This window comes from Sus scrofa, chromosome 9 (genome assembly GCF_000003025.6).
Source record: "Sus scrofa isolate TJ Tabasco breed Duroc chromosome 9, Sscrofa11.1, whole genome shotgun sequence".
NCBI classification, from domain to species: domain Eukaryota; kingdom Metazoa; phylum Chordata; class Mammalia; order Artiodactyla; family Suidae; genus Sus; species Sus scrofa.
In genome coordinates this window covers 115017561-115036191 of record NC_010451.4, presented here as the reverse complement: position 1 = coordinate 115036191, position 18631 = coordinate 115017561, and the positions used below count along the sequence as shown (strand labels likewise).

Genomic DNA, 18631 nt, shown 5'->3' with positions numbered 1-18631 from the left:
CTGCAAGTCTGATACATGGCCTGAATGTTTCTTGCTCAATTTGATTAGAATCCTCTGGGCATTCCTGCCAGCCTGACTCAACCTATTCCCTGAGCAGCAACATTAGCTACACATGGAATCTGACTGTCCCCATCCACCACCAGCCCTTCTCTTCTGAAGTGAAGCACACACAGGTGATGCCTGTTGACTGGCCTTTCCCCTACCCTTCCATACACGAGCTTTCCAGACAGCCACCTATTGCCAAGGGCGGCTCCTCCCTTTATTTAGGGCTCAAGCCTGGTCACTTTCTTCTAGGGCAGCTCTGACACAGCTTGAAAGTCAGGGTTTCCAGAAATGAGACACATCAGAAGCCGATCTGCCCACAGCCCTCCGTGGTCTGGGCTCAAGAACTCAAGCGTTCCAAAGTGCAGTGGAACAAGTGTGCTCCACCCACTGAGAAACAGAAAGTCAGCCCTTATCTTGTTCCAGGGGGTGGCAACACATAGACAGAGGGTGCTCCATTCCTGGGTCATCTAGAAAATCAAGCCAGTCTCCTGGCATACTTGCTAAGGTTCTCAGAACAAAGAGACAAAGGAGGTTTTAACCACTGGAAACTTAGGCAGCTGGAGCCAGATGGAACACCACGCAGCAAGTCAGAGATGCTGGTCAGAGATGGGGCTGTGCCAGAAGCAGCTTTTAGTGTTTGTGGCTTGTCAATCAGAAATATGCATCCTGTTTACATAAGCTGCCTAGTGTAAGTACACATGGTTAGCTCCTAGCCTGGAGGCACAGGTGATATTTTATCTTCTTTTTTTTTTGCTATTTCTTTGGGCCACTTCTGCAGCATATGGAGGTTCCCAGGCTAGGGGTCTAATCGGAGCTGTAGCCACCAGCCTACGCCAGAGCCACAGCAACGCGGGATCCGAGCCGCGTCTGCAACCTACACCACAGCTCACGGCAACGCCAGATCGTTAACCCACTGAGCAAGGGCAGAGACCGAACCCGCAACCTCATGGTTCCTAGTCGGATTCGTTAACCACTGCGCCACGATGGGAACTCCTCTTATCTTCTTACATGCATGGATGTGTGTGAATATACAAATGTGAACGTATAGATATGAATATGCAAATAGAGTGAATATATCAGTTTCTGTTTCACATCAGGTAAAATCAGCTCTGGCTACTTTGACTCACTGATGATACAAGACAATATTTAATACACAATAATAAGTTGCTCTAAACCAAAGGACACAAACAATGTCCTTAACTTGGTTTACCAAGTAACCAGGTGCACTGTTCTCTCTTTTGACAGCAGAGGAAAGCACTTTTCTCACAAGAAAAGAGCGTGAGGGAAAAAGAACAAGAGAATTCCTCTCTCATCCAGTGGCTCCTTCGCTAAAGATCTTCACAAAGATGTTCCTTCAATAATCAAAGCTTTATAAAATTGTAAGGAAATACAGAAGCTCTCGATTTACTACTCGCTATCATGTAGGAGATATTGAAAAGTAAAAACAAACTTGGGAAAAAAAAAAAAGGAGTTCCCATCATGGTTCAGTGGAAATGAATCTGAATGGCATCCATGAGGACATAGGTTCAATCCCTGGCCTTGCTCAATGGGTTAAGTATCTGGCGTTGCTGTGAGCTGTGGTGTAGGTGGCAGACGTGGCTCGGGTCCCAAGTTGCTGTGGCTGTGGCATAGGTCGGCAGCTACAGCTCCAATTCGACCCCTAGCCTGGGAACCTCCATGTGCTGTGAATGGCCCTAAGAAGAAAAAAGAACAAAAAAAAAATTTTTTTTTAAATCTCTAATCTCATGGTAAGAGTAAGCACAAGTGCCTTAGGAGACAGAAGGAAGGCCACCAATCTCCCACAGGCAGGGTAGGGGCCAAAGAAAACATTTCAGAGGTTGTGATGCTCTAGCTAAGACTAAAGCAATAGGTAGGAAAAGCTATGCCACAAGGGAAGGTCATTCCCAGCAGACAGAGTGGGACAGGAAAGCAAATCATGTTCCTCAACCTGCCACGCTGCAGCTCCCCTGCTTTGTTTCTCTATGGTACTTAGTGCCACTGCCATTTTATACCTTTAGTTGTATATTGTCTGGCTCCCCCAACTAGAACATAAGCCTCCAGAGGACAGGGACTTTGTTTTATTCTCTGCTATACCTCCAGGAGCTAGAACATACTTACCATGTAGTAGGAATCATACATATTTGAGGAATGCATGGATATTAGGAATGAGACATGAAGCTGGGCAGACAGGGTAGATCTGCCATCACAAGGCCCTTGTGGGTTTTGCCAACAAGTTGTGGACATGAACTTGGAGACCTAACACTGCATTTACATACTGGCAGCCCATGGGCCAAACACACAAATATTTTGCTTGACTTGTACTATGCTATTTAGATTAGCATATTTTATCTTTAAAAAAAAAACTAGACTTCTAGCTTCCATTTAAAAATCATAGGATGCAGTAATATGGAGTCTGTAGTCTTGCCAGGCAAAGTCAACTGGTGTTGAGGCAGCTGGTCCTTTAATAAAAGCTGTGCTCTCCAGTTCATCATGGTCTTTTCCAATCTCAATTATCTTACATGAGGGCTTCCTTCCTCATGTGTCACCTGTTGATCCATCTAGATAAGTTAGTTTGCAACATCTAGCCCGGGTTCAGAATATCTGGTTTAAATATCCCAATGTGATAACATGTCTCGAGAATAATCCCCAATGAGCCATGCCTCCCAGTATTTATGACAGTGAATCTGAGCTGGTCCTGTGTAACCAATAGAATGGGACAGAAATGATACTGTATAACTTCTAAGGCCAGTTCTTAAGAACCTGGTCATCACACAAGAAGTCAAACTACCCTGAGGCCTCCATGCTGTGAGGAAGCCTAAGCTAACACTGGGGAGAGGCAGTATAGACAGAAAGAGAGCTGTCCAGGCAGTCCCCAGATGTTTCAGCTATGCTATCTGGGATGCCAGACATTTGAAAGCTGTCATGACACCCAGGCTAATGTCCATCTAACTATACACAAACATATCCATCAAATGAGAGAATATAAGAGAGATCCATGCAGCTGAACCCTTTCCATCCACAGAAGGATGATATATAATAATAAATAGTTTTATGCCAATGTTTCCGGTGGCTGGTTACAGAGGAATAGATGACCCAAACACCTACATCACCACTTATTCAGAATATGGCCTTGAGCATATTAGGTAGCATTGTTAAGCCTCATTTCCTCATCTTTAAAATAAGGAAAAGTAACAGTACTAATGTCAGTTTTTGAAATTCAATTTAAATCATGAATGGAATGTATTTAGTCTTGAAGCTAGCACATCATAAGTGCTCAATAAATGTTAACGATTATTTTTACTTCTCATTATTATTGTTATTGAAGTCTGTCTAGTGGGTAGCAACTTTAAAAACCAAAACTGAAGAGGAAGGAGATACAGGGAAGGTACAGATGGACAGATCAGGGTCAAAGAGGGTATTCCTGGAGAGGACAATTCTCATTGTGATGTGTATGTCTTATTCTCCCAAAATCTGAAGTGCCTGGCAATTAGCTATTTTCCCCTTTTGGTGTCTGCACTAAGGATTCTGGAAACTCCTATCAAGTCACAATTTATTAATTCATAACTCATTCAAAAAGCTTTATTGAGCACTGATGCTACATGTTAGGCACTGTTCTAGGTGCTGAGCATATAGCAGTGAAGGCCCCTGTCCTCATGAAGCTTCCATTCTAGGGTTGAAGAAGGTATCAACATAAAAGTAGTAGTATGTAGCTGGTGATACGCACAATGGAAAAAAATAAGGTAAGCTAGGGTGATCATGAGTGTGAGGTGGAGGAAACTGGGTTGTAAATGTAAGTAAGTGGGTCAAAGAAGGCCTCCCTGAGCATGGTGGAAAGTGAAAGAGATACCTGGGGTGGAGAGGGACCATCACAGAGAAAGATCCAAACATAAAAAAAGAGCTGAAGCCTCATGTTGTTATCCATCACACTGATGGATATACATGTCTTCTTCCAGTGATTCTGCGAGTCAAATGTTATTACATGTTATCCTTAATTTGCTTGGTTACTTTTTTAACCTATTGTTGTCTATTCCTCTTTAAGCTACTTTAACTTCTTTTTGACAAGGCAAGATGGACAAAGCAAGATGATGTATTAGTCAGGTTAAGTTTGGCTAAGCAACAAACAATCCTCAAATCTCATTGACCTAACACAATAGTGTACTTCTCATTCACGCAAAGTCCACAGTGTCTTCATTCAGGCACCCTGGTCATCTGAAGCATGAGAGAAGGAAATATGGAACTGACACATGCATCTTAAGTGCTTCTGCTGGAAGGGACACAGGTCACCTCATATTGCATTGTCCAGAGCAAGTTTTGTGTGTGTGTGTGTGGGGGGGGCATCCTAAATGCCCAAAAGTAAAAGTAATGATAGTAGATACTGAATAAGTGGTGAAAGGAAAGAAAGAAAGAAAGAAAGAAAGAAAGAGAAAGAAAGAGAAAGAAAGAAAGAAAGAAAGAAAGAAAGAAAGAAAGAAAGAAAGAAAGAAAGAAAGAAAGAGTGAGGCAGGGAAGAGAGGAACAGAGAGAGAAAGAAAGAAAAAATAGAAAGATAGATAGATGATATAGAGATAGATAGAGTAGATAAAAGAAAAAGAAACCGAGGCTTAGAAATGTTCAGTCATTGGCACAAAGTAGAAAAGTTTGTAAATTTGCCAGGTCAAGATCAGAACTGAAATCCATCTGGGTTTCATACTGGACTTATGACAGAATACCTGGAATCTCTGGTGCTGAACAGAGTTCTTTGATACTAAGTCGGATGTTCTTTCATATAAGGTCAGGCTCTGAATGCACCTGACTGGGTGTTAAGTGTATCTCTGAATTTTGTTTTCATGGAGCACAATTTGAGAACCTCTGCCTTTTTTTCAGCAAATTTGAAAACTATTAGTATTCAGTGACCACCACAGAGGACTTCATGCAGGCCTACAAACACCGCGATCCCATGGGAACGTGGTTCAAGGATCACTATGATAAAAGCCTCACTTTGAGGTATTTTCCAACATAGACAACCAAGACTCTGATTCTTCAGACACCACCTGGGTGTTCAACACTTCAATCCAAGTCTAACACTAATTTCCCAGAGTTCCTCACAGCTTAAGGGCTCAAACCCACAAGATTGGCCCCCTGCTTCCAATACCAGTGGAATGTCCCAGGCCTCTCATACTTCTAACTGACTGCTGTAAGTCAGGGGTTCAAGCTTCAATGCTGTGTGAGGTCACACAACCCTCCCAGAATCTTGATGTGTTCACCAAGTTGCAAGCTCTCCAAACCCCACTGTTCAAGGGTTTTTATGGAGGTTTCTCTATATAAGTATTATTAAGCAAACCACTGACTACTGATGATTAACTCCATCTCCAGCCTCTCTCCCTTCCAAAATTAGAGTTTGTCTGTCTGGCAACGAGCCCCCATCCTGAAGCTACCTAGGGGACCCTAGCCATGGTCACCTCATCAGCTTACAAAAGATAGCTGTTATCACTCCAGAGATTTAAAGTTTAGGAGCTGTATGCTAGGAACCCAGAATAGACCAAATATTATTATTATTATTATTATTATTATTATTATATCACATTCACCATGCTCAGACTAATTTCATTCTAGAATAGTCAAAACTTGCAGCTTTGAATGCAGAGACAATTTGTAATCTCAAGAAATGGAAACTGGAAGGATTGGGAGACATCTGAGAGAAAAAAAATATCCTCAATACTTTAAATATTGTTCAGTTGAATACATTCTGAATATTACTAAAAGTATATATCAATACTTGGAAAACTTCTGCAAAGATTTTATTAATATGTAGTGTGTGCATGGTTTCTAGGAAATATTTTGTTTATTGAGTTGCAGATCTGTATACATATATATACATGTATACATGTAGGTGTGTATGCATGTGTGTGTCTGTGCATATACAGATCTACAATCCTTCTTCCATAAAGATCTGAAAACTGGGAATTTTTCATAACTCACTTGGTGGTGTGCCCTAAATTGAATTCATTTGAGCCCTAAATTGAGTTCATTCAGTAAGAGTATTTGACCTGAACTGCCATGAGGCTAGAGTCTATATAATGAGTCTGTTTTCCCAAAAGTGAGACTATTCATATAACTGTCAAGATGGGATTTTTGATCAAGTATTAGTTCGATCATGGAAACCAGATCCAGATCGGGGGTGTTCCATCACAGTAAAATATATATACTATGTGACCTTTTTAAAATGAAAACATTTTAAAATTTTGAAATAATTTTGGCCCCACTGATTTGAATCTGAAATTGTGACCTGGATTGTCACCTTCGCTGGTGATTATAAAAACCCCAGGTTGGAATCGTTTTTCAGCTCAGTGGTAACGAATCTGAATAGTATAAATGAGGATGCAGGTTCGATCCCTGGCCCTGCTCATGAGCTGTGGTGTATATCGCAAATGTGGCTTGGTTCCTGAGTTGCTGTGGCTTCAGCTGTAGGCCAGCAGCTGTAGCCTCCAATTAGACCCTCAGCCCAGGAACTTCTGTATGCCATGGTAGGGTCCTAAAAAAAAAAAAAAAACCAAAAAGCAAAAAGACAAAAAAAAAAACAGTAAGCCAGTATTTGGCCCATTGAACCAATTTCAGAGCCATATTTTCCCCTGTGTAGGGATGTCTTTTCTTACCTCCCTGGGCAGTGACAAAGTTTTCCTGCCTGCTCTCCATCATCAGTGAACCTCATCACTTGTTGCTGGTGTCGTCTTGGTTATCATCCTTTAAAAAAAAAAGAAAAAGAAAAAGAGGTCATTGCAGTTTGATGTTGCATTTTTGCAAGCTCTGCCCCGTGGTTTTCTTTTTTTCTCTCTTTTCATAATCATACTTGTTTGGGCCAGTCTTTTGTGTTCATGCATAAAACCAGTTTCTGTACAGGTTCAGTTTCTAACCAAGCATGTGTAGAAATACGAACCTCTGTAGATGTTATCTCCCTGTTTCTTCTTCATTAGGATAATTTGTGATTTACTGACAGATTTTGAAAACAGCCAAGTGAAAAGCATTCTGAAGTGATTTTTCCAGGGTCCTTCCAATCTCTCTTTAGGAGGATGTGAAGTAACATCAGTTTTTTTTCCCACCACCAAATTTCTCTCCCTCCGAAAAAGGTTGGGAAGGAAGGACTTAAAACACATTGTATCAAACTCAAGGTTTTAAACCTGCTCCAGAGTAACAGAGCCCTTTGAGGAATTGATAAATTCAAAGATAAATAAAAATAAACTCCGAATTTTGCATAGAATTTCGGGTTCCTCTGGCAACTTCTCCAAGTCCAGATTAAGAATGTCCAATTCCGACCAGTGCTTCTCAAAGGCCAGAGGCCCTGGAAGGTCTATCAGACCCTCGGGCAGTGTGGTTCCAATTCTACACCACAAGCCCCTCCCACTCTAAGGCACTCCCCTGGCACCACAATCTGATAAAACTTTTGAATAATGAGAAATGGATCCCACATGTGTCCTCAGTCTTGAGTTACTCAAGGAAAACTGTTTTCTCCATGTGGGTCACCTCTTTGATGTGAAATACTTTTTCTGTGAGGAAGAGTAATTATGGAAGAGGGAGATGTTCCTGAAATAAATACCTGTCACAGTTGATCCTGTCCTTGACTTAGGCTTCTGAACTCAATATTCCCAGTCATTATGTCTTTAGTTTCGTTCATGCCAATTACTATTTAAAAATTAAGTTTTTATCTTATTTTATTTTGGATTTTTTTTTCTATGCCCTCTATGGAGAAAGGCATTGAAGAAAATGAGGAAGTGACTCACTTTTATCCGCCCCTTGCCTGAAAGGGATTAAAAATGTCTAGGGTGCCCAGAGAGTATAGATATATAATTCAGTTCATTAGCCCAGAATAGAACCGATAAGAACCCATAAGTATCCACACTCACAGCAAAGGCTACTTTCTTAGTCCCAGCTGGTCATCATTTCAAACATAAGCCGATGGTCATAATAGCCTTCCCAGGACAGACCCTTGCTCCACATCCTCGGCTTAACTCCTCTCTCAACTACCTAGATAATAGTATCTGATGCACATGGCCTGAGTTGTTTTAATGATGCTAAAACCACCACCAAATGGAAGAAATTAACTACTTGATGACCACGAGCACATAGTCCCCAAACCTGCTGGTGCCTAAGAATTGATAACGTTAACCTCTGTGACACCGCCCTGATACCTCACCATCAGCCAATCCGAGAACTTTGAATGAGCTGATTACATGCCCTGAGATGCCCCGCCCTCACCTGGCCTTTTAAAATACCTTGTTGAAACCCATCAGGAAGTTCAGGCTGCTTGAGCACTACCTGTCCTGAGCTCCTTGTGTGGTGTTGTGCAACTAACTGCACCTTCTTTCACCATAAGCCCCACGTTATTAGATTGGCTTTACTGGTGTGAGCAATCGGACCGAGTTTGGTTCAGGAAAAACAACAGGGGAGAGACAGTGTCTGGAGGCCCCACACCTGCTAATTAATCTGCATAAGCAGAGAAGGTCATGATGGTGTTTCTGTAATGGCATCTTCATAAGATGAGAGAAAGTCAAGAAGAGAGGTAAGAGCCTGGTGATCTTTGCCCTGGGAGGGAAATTGAAATCCATCTGGTTAGTGACTAACTGCGGTTAAGAATACACATTGCAATTTATGGCTCTGGGCTTTTTAGGCCTCTTTGTAGATGAAATGCCTTCCTGATGTCCAGTCCTAACTCCTACCCTTCCCTGACCATTCTTCCATTGCTTGGTAAACTCCTACTTGTTCTTCAAGATACAGTTCAAAAAACAATAGTTTTTCTCTGAAATTTGCTCTGCTCAGGCAGTAGTACACCCTCCATGTTCCTATAGCTTTCCATCCCACCACTACTAGAGTACTTAAACATGGTATTATATTAACAGCTGTTTCTTTCCATTTCTTTGTCTACCCCTGTTCACTAACCTTTGATGTTCCTAAGATTAGGGGTTGTGTTAAAACAGCCCTGCTCAAAGTTTCTGCCTTTGTTCTTGGGGAAGCTTCATAGTTTCAAAGTAACCCAAATAAAGGTGTTTCAGAGATCTTAATAGGGAACACGTTGGTTAAGACGTAGTGGAACTACCCATATCTGTCGGCATTATTCCAAGACTTCATTCCCAGAAACCTCATAGCTGTAGTGACAGAGAGGAGACATGGATGTCTAAGCAAGCTGTAGTCACTAAACTCTTATGATCAAACATTAGGGGGATATATGGAGAGATGAAGAAGGCTAGGACATACTTTTCTAAATGTGTATTTAGACAGCCTCTGTCTGCAAGCTAGGAGTCTTATTTCCTGGAAGGCACATGTGCATGAGCAAATGTGTAAGCGTACATGTGTGTGGATGCCCACGTGGACTTGTCCAAGCTGTGCCCATGGGAGAGATGGCAGCAGGCCCAGACGACAGCAAGAGGTCAGGTAGGCCTAACCTTCTTTTCAGGCCACACTGATCTCAGAGAAACAGCAGTGAATGATGGCTTGGGGCAAGATCTTAATTCTCTGCTCAGAAATTGAACCAGGGCTGCCTGAGTGAAGACCAGAAATCTTAGCTGCCAGACTAGCAAGAGGCTAAAAGTATTGCCCTGATTCTTGCCCCCTATTGAAAGCAAGGATGTTTCAAGGGGCAAAGATTGTTAAAATAGGTATAAAATTTATTGTTAGAAACATAGTACAACATGAGGGAGAGAATTATCTAAGGCAGAAGCAAAGCACCCACAGGAGCAGAGGTGTAGACATCACCCTGAATGAGGAGCATACCAGTGGTGATTTAAACCACTTGTATAGGGCAGGTCTTTGTTTTCCCTTGGCCAATTATATTGTTTTATTTTTTACACCGACCAGACCCAGGTCCCTCCCCAGTCTGCAAGCTCGTCCTTTGGCCAAGATGGATTCCAAAGGAAGGCATGGTGGGAAGCTTATCTAGACCCCCTCCCTTTTTGGCCCAGAGCAGTGTCTCCGTGCATGTGTATTTGGGGTCTCCCCGACCCTGAGGATGGGAACTATGTGACCTCTTGGTCTTTTGCCCAAGCAGGGCTTAGCCCCTCTTTTGATCCTGTCATTACCATTGTTTAAAAAGTTCACAAAAGACAACTACCAGTTAGTTGCAAATGTTTATACTGAAGCCCACATATCTCCTATCTCAACACCATGAAAGAAAAAAAGACAAGACTTGACACAGCCCCGTAGCACCTGGACTGGGTCTGCTGGGCCCTCCCAAAGGACTGCTTTACTTTAGAAGAATATATCCTTGAACTATGAATATTTTAAAGCACTGGAGGTTGTGCTGCTCAGGAAGAAGATTGAAATGGGTCAAACTAAAAAAGATCCTGTGTTGGGTCATTTTTGAAATAAGGTCAATAAATCAGTTAAGTTATGTGATCCCACAGAAAGAGCCCTAGACCTATAGATCAGCATGTTTGGGGGAAATTAGTTCACCTAATTACTAGCAGAAGTTTGTGCACCTGTGATTCCTCTTCTAGTACATATAAAATATATTAGCAATTAATGTTCCTTGGTGAAAATCTTGAGGGAGAATCACTTCTTTAATTTTATTTAATAGATTAGCTTATAGGTACATGACTCCTCTTTTGTGAATATTGCAGAAGGGAAATACAAACCCACAGCCACTTTCCAAAAATAGATGAGTTGATCATTTCTTTGTAAAAAATGGTCTGTAAATAAACATATAGGGTCACCATAGAATTAACTAAGGGTGATCTCATCAGTACCAGGCTCAGTTTCTCACTCCAGATAACAAAGAGGCTTATCTATTTTTGCAAGAAAATAGCCAGCAGAGATGGCTCTAAACAGATCTATAGCAGAGTGAAAAATAAGTAAACACTCTAAAATGCCCCAGGGTTATTTATTTGATATAACTAATTAGGCAAACATGGCTAGAGCTATCCTGGGATAGGCAATATGGCCCTGAGGTAAATAATTAAGGTATTTCTGAGCAACTTGATAAACTTGGTTGCTCTGGGATTCACAGAAATGCACAGATGCATCCAAGTTGACAGAGCCCTAGTGGGGCTTGTGTGTTACATGTGAAGGGTGCGCTGAGGCTGTAGGGGGAGATCAGAGGTTCTTGGTGGGGGGAAGGAGAGCCACAATTTCCGTTCTCTGCTGTGCTCATAATTGTTATTTTTAAGCAGAGCCTCTTTGAAGTGATCTACATTAGTTCCCTCAAATCAATATTCTTTTTCATGTGGGGATTTTGAGTCATTTTTGTACTTCCTCTTTTAAAGTTCCATAAACCCCAATAAATAAGAATTCTGATTGTCTGCTTTTGGGGAGAGCAGACTTTTCTTTACCAGTGATAGTGTTGCTCTGGTAAAGAGCAGCCTCTGTTCACAGGTGCCAAAAAGAAACTCGGAGACAGGGTTTTGGGTGAAGCAGAAAAGAATGGTTGTATTGCTTTGCCAGGGAAAGGAGGCCACAGCAGACTAGTGCCCTCAGAAATGTGTGTTCCACCCTGGAGAGAGTAGGGAGGAGTCTTACAGTGTTCAAGGAGCAGGGCATGATTGGCTGTGGACATTTTCCAGTTGGTCGGTGGTGAGGTGATCAGGAGTCAGCATCATCAACCTTCTGCTTCCAATCATCTGGGGTCTCTGTGCTTGTGGGCAGCATAATGTTAACTTCTCCACCTGATGGGGGTTTCAGTATCTGCAAAACAGCTCAAAGGACATGGATCAGAATATTATCCATAGTCCTTGAGGAAGAACAAAGTCTCCAGTGCTTGAGGAAGAACTAAAAGTCTCCAGTGCTTGAGGAAGAACTAAAAGTCTCCAGTGCTTGAGGAAGAACTAAAAGTCTCCAGTGCTTGAGGAAGAACTAAAAGTCTCCAGTGCTTGAGGAAGAACTAAAAGTCTCCAGTGCTTGAGGAAGAACTAAAAGTCTCCAGTGCTGGAGGAAGAACTAAAAGTCTCCAGTGCTTGAGGAAGAACTAAAAGTCTGTAGTCCTTGAGGAAGAACTAAGAGCCCTCAATTTTGTTGAGAGGCTCAAGTATTATTAGTTTGTCTTGCTTGACTTTTTACGCATTGTTTCACTTCTGATTAGTTTATTTTTTGGTTAAAGCTTTTCTACAGACTAAAATCAGGTGGGGGACAAGGGAGAGTGTTTATTTTAGGAAGGCCTTATAGGGTTCTGCTCGTTTACAATAGAAGTACTACTCATTTCTCCTAAATGCTGCCTGGTTCTTAGAATTGGACTATACAGTCTTTCTTTCCTCTTAAGATTAAGGACTATAGCAGTACCTCCCTAATAGATAATGTTTATAAAATACCCACCTCATTAAATAAAATACCTCTTTGAAAGAAGGACTCATATATTTTTTTTCTTTTTTAAATTGACATATAGTTGATTTACAATGTTGTGTTAGTTTCATGTGTACAGCAAAGTGATTGTTATACATATTCTTTTTCAGATTCTTTCCTATTATAGGTTATTAAAAGATAGTGAATATAGTTAAGTGTGCTATAAGTAGGTCCTTGTTGTTTATTTTATATATGGTAGTATGTATCTTGTTAATCCAAAATTATCAATTTATCCCTCCCCCTCTTTTTCCTTTTGGTAACCACTGTAAGTTTGTTTTCTATGTCAGTCCATTTCTGTCTTACAAATCAGTTTATTTTTATCATTTTTATAGCCCACTTATAAGTGATATCACTTATATTTGTGATATCACTCAATTTATTAGTATGATAATCTCTAGGTCCATCCATGTTGCTGCAAATGGAATTACTTCATTCTTTTTTATGACCGAGTAATATTCCTGTGTGTGTGTATGTGTATGCATCACATCTTCTTTATCCATCCGTCAATAGACATTTAGATTGCTTCCACGTCTTGGCCATTGTACATGCTGTTGCAATGTACATTGTAGTGCATGTGTTTTTTCAAATTAGCATTGTGTTTTTTTTCCAGAAGTGGGATGTTTGGATCATATGGTAACTATTTTTAGTTTTTTAAGAAACTTCCTTACTGTTCTCCATAGTGGCTGCACCAGCTTCCATACGCACCAATAGTGTAGGAGGGTTCCCTTTTCTCCACACCCTCTCTAAAACTTAATATTGGTAGATTTTTTTTTTTTTTCTGATGATGGCAATTCTGACCTGCATGAGGTGGTACTTCATTATTCTTTTGATTTGGATTTCTCTGATAATTGTTGATACTGAGTATTTGTGCGCATATGCTATCTGTATGTTTTCTTTGGATAAATGTCTATTTAGGTCTTCTGCCCGTTTTTTGACTGGGTTGTTTTTTTTTTTTTTATATTAAGCTGTATGAGCTCTTTGTGTATATTGAAAATTAATCCCTCTTTGATTGCATTAGTTGCAGATATTTTCTCCCATTCTGTGAATTTTCATTTTGTTTTTTTCTCTTTTGTTTTGTTTATGGTTTCCCTTGCTATGCAAAATCTCATAAGTTTAATTAGGTCACATTTGTTTATTTTTGCTTTTGTTTCTGTCACAAAAGAGAACAGATACAAAAAAGAGATGGATCCAAGTTGCCATGGCTGTGGCATAGGCCCATGACTACAGCTCTGATTTGACACCTAGCCTGGGAACATCTACATGCCACAGGTGTGGCCCTAAAAAGATTTTTTAAATTTTCAATTTCATTGATTTCTGCTTTAATCTTTATTATTTCATCAGGAAATTATTTTTCTTGTATCTTATATTGCCAAACACTTCCCTCTTATAACTGCTATTTCTGTGTCCCATAGGTTTTGTATCACGGTGTTTTTATTTTCATTTGTCTCTAGGTATTTTTTATTTCCTCTTATATTTTTTCAGTGATCCATTTGTTTAGTAGCATGTTGTTTAGCCTCCACATATTTGTGGTTTTGGTAGCTTTTTCTCTTATAGGGCATTTCTAGTCTCCTAACATTGTGGTTGGAAAAAAATACTTGATATTTCAGTTTTCTTCAATTTACTAGGGCTTGTTTTGTGGCCTCGCTGTGATCTATCCTAGAGAATGTTCCATGTGCACTTGAAAAGAATGCATATTCTACTGTTTTTAGATGGAATGCTGTATAAATACCAATTAAGCCCATTCAGTCTAATGCATTATTTAAGGCCTGTGTTTCCTTATTGGAATTTTTTTTTTTTTTTTGGATGGGAAGGGGAGGTCTGGATGATTTGTCCAGTGATGTAAGTGGGATGCTAAAGTCCTCTATTATTATTGTGTTACTGTTGATTTCTACTTTTTTATCTTTATTATTTGCCTTGTATATTGAGATGCTCCTATGTGCATATATATTTAGGATTGTTATGTCTTACTGGATTGATCCCTTGATCAATATGTAGTGTCCTTTTTTGTCTCTTCTAAGTCTTTATTTTAAAGTGGGATTTTCTTGGCTTTTATTGTTTTTGGGTTTTTGTCTGATAGAAGTATTGCTACTCTTGGAGTTCCTGTTGTGGCTCAGAGGATTAAGAGCCCAACCAGTATCCATGAGGATGTGGATTCTATCCCTGCCCTTGCTCAGTAGGTTAAGGATCTGGTGTTGCCACAAGCTGTGGTGTAGGTTGCAGATGCAGCTTGGATCTGGTGTTGCTGCGTCTGTGGTGTAGATTAATAGCTGCAACTCTGATTCAACCCCTAGCCTGGCAACTTCCATAAGCCACATGAGTGGCCCTAAAAAGAAAAGGAAAAATAAAGAAATATTGCTACTCTGACTTTCTTTTTATTTCCATTTCATGGAATATCTTTCTCCATCCCCTCACCTTCAGTCTGTATGTGTCTCTAGATCTGACCTGAGTTTCTTGTTTCTGTATCCATTCAACCAATCTGTGTATTTGGTTGAAACATTTATTCCTTTTACATTTGAGCTAATTACTGATAGGTATGTTCTCACTGCCATTTTGTTCTTGGATTTTTGTGGGTCTTTTTCCCCCTTTCTTTTGTTTTCTGTGATTTGATGACTATCTTTAGTGTTATATTTAGATTCTATTTTCTTTTTTGTGTGTATATTACAGACTTTGTTGTGGTTACTGTGAGATTTTTGTATAGTAGTTATATCAATATGTGATTGTTAAGTTGCTGATCTCTAATTTCAAATGAATTTGTACTCTCCTCCCCTCACAATTACTGTTTTTGATACCATGTTTTACATCTAAGTGTTTTGTGTATCCATTAACAGCTTATTGCAGATACAGATGATTTTATTACTTTTTTCTTTTAACTTCCCTACTAGCTTTGTGTGTGGGTGACTTCTTACCTTTATTGTATGTTCACCTTTACTGTTGAGCTTTTCCTCCCATGAGTTTCTTGTTTCTCATCGTGGCTGTTTCTTTTTCACCTAGAGAAGTTCTGATAACTTTTCTTGAAAAGCTGTTCAGTCGTGCTGAATTCTTTTAGCTTTTTCTTTTCTGTAAAGCTTTTGATTTCTCCATCAAATCTGAATGAGAGCCTTACTGGCTAGAGTATTCTTAGTTGTTTTTCTCTTCCATCACTTTAAATACATTGTGCTACTTGCTTCTGGCCTGCAGAGTTTCTGCTGAAAAAAAATGAGCTGATAGCCTTATGGGAGTTCCCTTATATGTTACTCGTTGCTTGCATTTTGCTGCTTTTAGTATTCTCTATCTTTAATTTTTGTCATTTTGATAATAATGTGTCTTGGCGTGTTCCTCTTTGGGTTAATCCTTTGAGGAACACTCTGCCCTTCCAGGACTTGGGTGAATGTTTCCTTTTCCAGGTTTGGAAGGTTTTTCAACTATTATCTCTTCAAGTTTGTTCTCAGGCCCTTTGTCTCTTTTCCTCTTCTGGGATCTCTATAATGTAAATATTAATGCACTTGATGATGTTTTAGATATCTCTTAAATCATCTTCATTTTTTTTTCTTTTTTCTGTTTGGCAGCAGTGATTTCTACTATTGTATTCCAGCTCATTGATCTGTTGTCTGAATCATTTAGTTTACTGTTGATTCCTTCTAGTGTATTTTTCATTTAAGTTATTGTATTCTTTATCTTTATATTTTCTAACCCTTTGTTAAAAACTTTTGACTAGTTGCTCTGTGCATCCATTCTCCTCCAGATTTCTTTGATCATCTTTACAATCATTACTTTGAACTCTTTCTTGGGTTTATTACCTATATCTACTTCATTTAGTTCTTCTTCTGGAGTTTTATTCCTTCATTTGGAACATATTCTTCCCCAGGCTTATTTAGTCTAAGTTGCTACTTTTATTTTTATGTTTGTGATAGGTTTGTTAGGTTTCTCTAACTTGGAGAAATGGCCCTTTGTAGGAGGAATACTGTGCATCCCAGGAGTACCTTCCTCCCTTGTCATCCAAACTCTATGCCCTAAGGGATTCCTCTAAAATTGCTGCATGGGTCCTTCTGTTGTGGAGGATTCACTATAGGGGCAGTCTGGAAGGCTTGGTTGGCCCCTCATCTGGTTGGTTGCCAGGCTCTGCCTTGTGCTGCTGCTGCTGCTTAGCAGGGTCAGGTCACGAGGTGGTTGGCTGTTGGAATCTTATGGGGCCCTGGGCTGGGGCTTGCTAATTAGTGGGTGGAGTTAGGGTCCTGAAGACTCTGGGACTGTTGCCTACTTACTGGAAGGTGAAGCCTGAGGTTAGTGCTGGAAAACAGACAGAACTGTTTTCTGGAGTTTGGCTGCAGGTCTCAGGGATACCAGGGAGCATTTCAGATCATTAGTGTTGTGGGGACAGATTCCTGACATAGTTGACACTTAGGGGTGTTCTTAAGTTTGCATTGGCCTGCTAGTGGTCAGGGCCAGGGCTGAGCTGGTCTCAGGGTAGGGTCTGGAAAGACTGTAGTTTTCGTGCTTCTGGATTTTGCACTGTAGTGAGTGAGGCTGGTCCAGAGGCTTGTGCAGTCTTCCTGGTGAGAGGGGTCACTGCCTGTCCACTGGTAGGTAGAGCTGGGTCTTAGCCCTCTGGTGGGCTGGTCTGTGTGTAGGGTGTCTCCAGAGGTAGCTGAGGGCTCTTTATTCTTTATGTAGCCTATCTGCTGATGGATGAGGCTGTGTCCCTGCCTAAGTAGTTGTTTGGCCTGAAGTGTTTCAGCCTATAGGCTGTTAGGTGGGGCCAGGTCTTGGCACTAATGACCCAAAATGTAAGCTGCTACAAGTGTTCATGCAGCTGAATGTTCCCCCATATGCCTGACACCAATGTCCCAGGTTGAGCCGCTGCTGCCCCTGCCTCTTCAGGAGACTTCTAGGACCAGCATGTAGATCTAGAACAGCCTCCTATTAAGTTACTACTTTTGCACTGATTCCTGTCTATGTGTGTAAGATTTGTGTGCCGCTTTTAATAGTGGAGTCTCTATTTCCTCCACTCCTATGGAGCTCCTGCAATTAAGCTCCACTGCCTTCAAAGCTAAATGTTCTGGTGCTCATCTTCCCAGTATTGGACTCCCAGCCTGGGAGAATTTCTGCAATATAATTATTTTCTAGCTTGCGGGTTGCCCACTCAGGGGGTATAGGATTTGATTATATCCCAAGTTTTCCCCTTCTACCCATCTAATTGTGGTTCCTTATTTATGCCTTTAGTTGCTGATTTTTTTCTGGTAGGTTCCAATCTTTTTCATCAACAGTTATTCTGCAGATAGTTGTGATTTTCATGTGCTTGTGAGGGGACCTGAATTCAGGGTCATTCTACACTGCTATCTTGGTCAATCTCCAGATTTTTAAAGTCATACTGTACAGTGCTTTAGCAGGATCTTGGCACATATTAAGTGCTTCTATCACATCAGAGGCTTTTAGCAATTATTAACACAAAAAAATGGCTTAAACATAAGAAGCATTCATTATTTTATTTATCAAAGAGCCAAAATGTGGGCTGGATCCAGGACTTGTTGGTTCTGTGACTTAGAGTGATGCCACAAGCAACTTCTTTTACTACTCTTCCATCTTTACCAGATCAGCTTTTCCTCATGGGGGCTCTTGTGTGAGAAATTTACATATATCATCTAAACAAAAAATTGTACAGAGGGGGGAAAAGATCTATCTCTCACTATAACTCACTTTTAACAAAAAAGAAACTTCCCAGAAGGTCATGTCTCAGCAGATTTCACTTCATTTGCCACTGCCCACAACTTTACCACATGTCCATGCCTAAACCAATCACAGGTGAGAAGAATGGATTTGCCATGATTGACTTAAACCAACCAAGACTTACTCCGGACCTAGGAATAATATCACTTTCCCAGGAGTATGTGTCCCCTGAATTTGGGGAAAGAAGGAGCACAGTATACTGGTGTCTGAATCCCACCTAAAAAATTTGTTGAAAGACTAGCTTGCTAACTACTCTGATAGCGTTAGAAAAGATTTTATTACCATGTTGTATTGGGCAGTACACCTATATTTTGTTGCCAAGGATACAAGTTTTCTGGAGGCAAAACATGGGCCACACATGAGAGCTGTTTGACAGGACTAGGTGCTCTCTAGAAGAGTGGTCTAAAGGAGCATCAGAATTCAGCATAAAGAAACTAGAAGTATTGCTGGACTCCTAAGAGCTGGGAAAGGAATAAGAGATAAGCCAGAGACTAGTGTATCATCCAAATCAAGAGAACACAAGTGAGAAAACCCCAGTAAGGGATTCCTCCAATGCCCGCCTCAAGAGTTTCCATGAGGAGAGAGA

General features: G+C 40.6%; 1 long non-coding RNA gene across 1 annotated transcript in view; it reads left to right on the top strand.

Moving 5' to 3' along the window:
- The window catches only part of LOC110255510, a 41536-nt gene continuing 31218 nt past the window's right edge, over positions 8314-18631 (top strand). The window contains exon 1 of the long non-coding RNA XR_002335922.1: positions 8314-8578. This is a non-coding gene — a long non-coding RNA (uncharacterized LOC110255510). The remainder of the gene's footprint in view (positions 8579-18631) is intronic.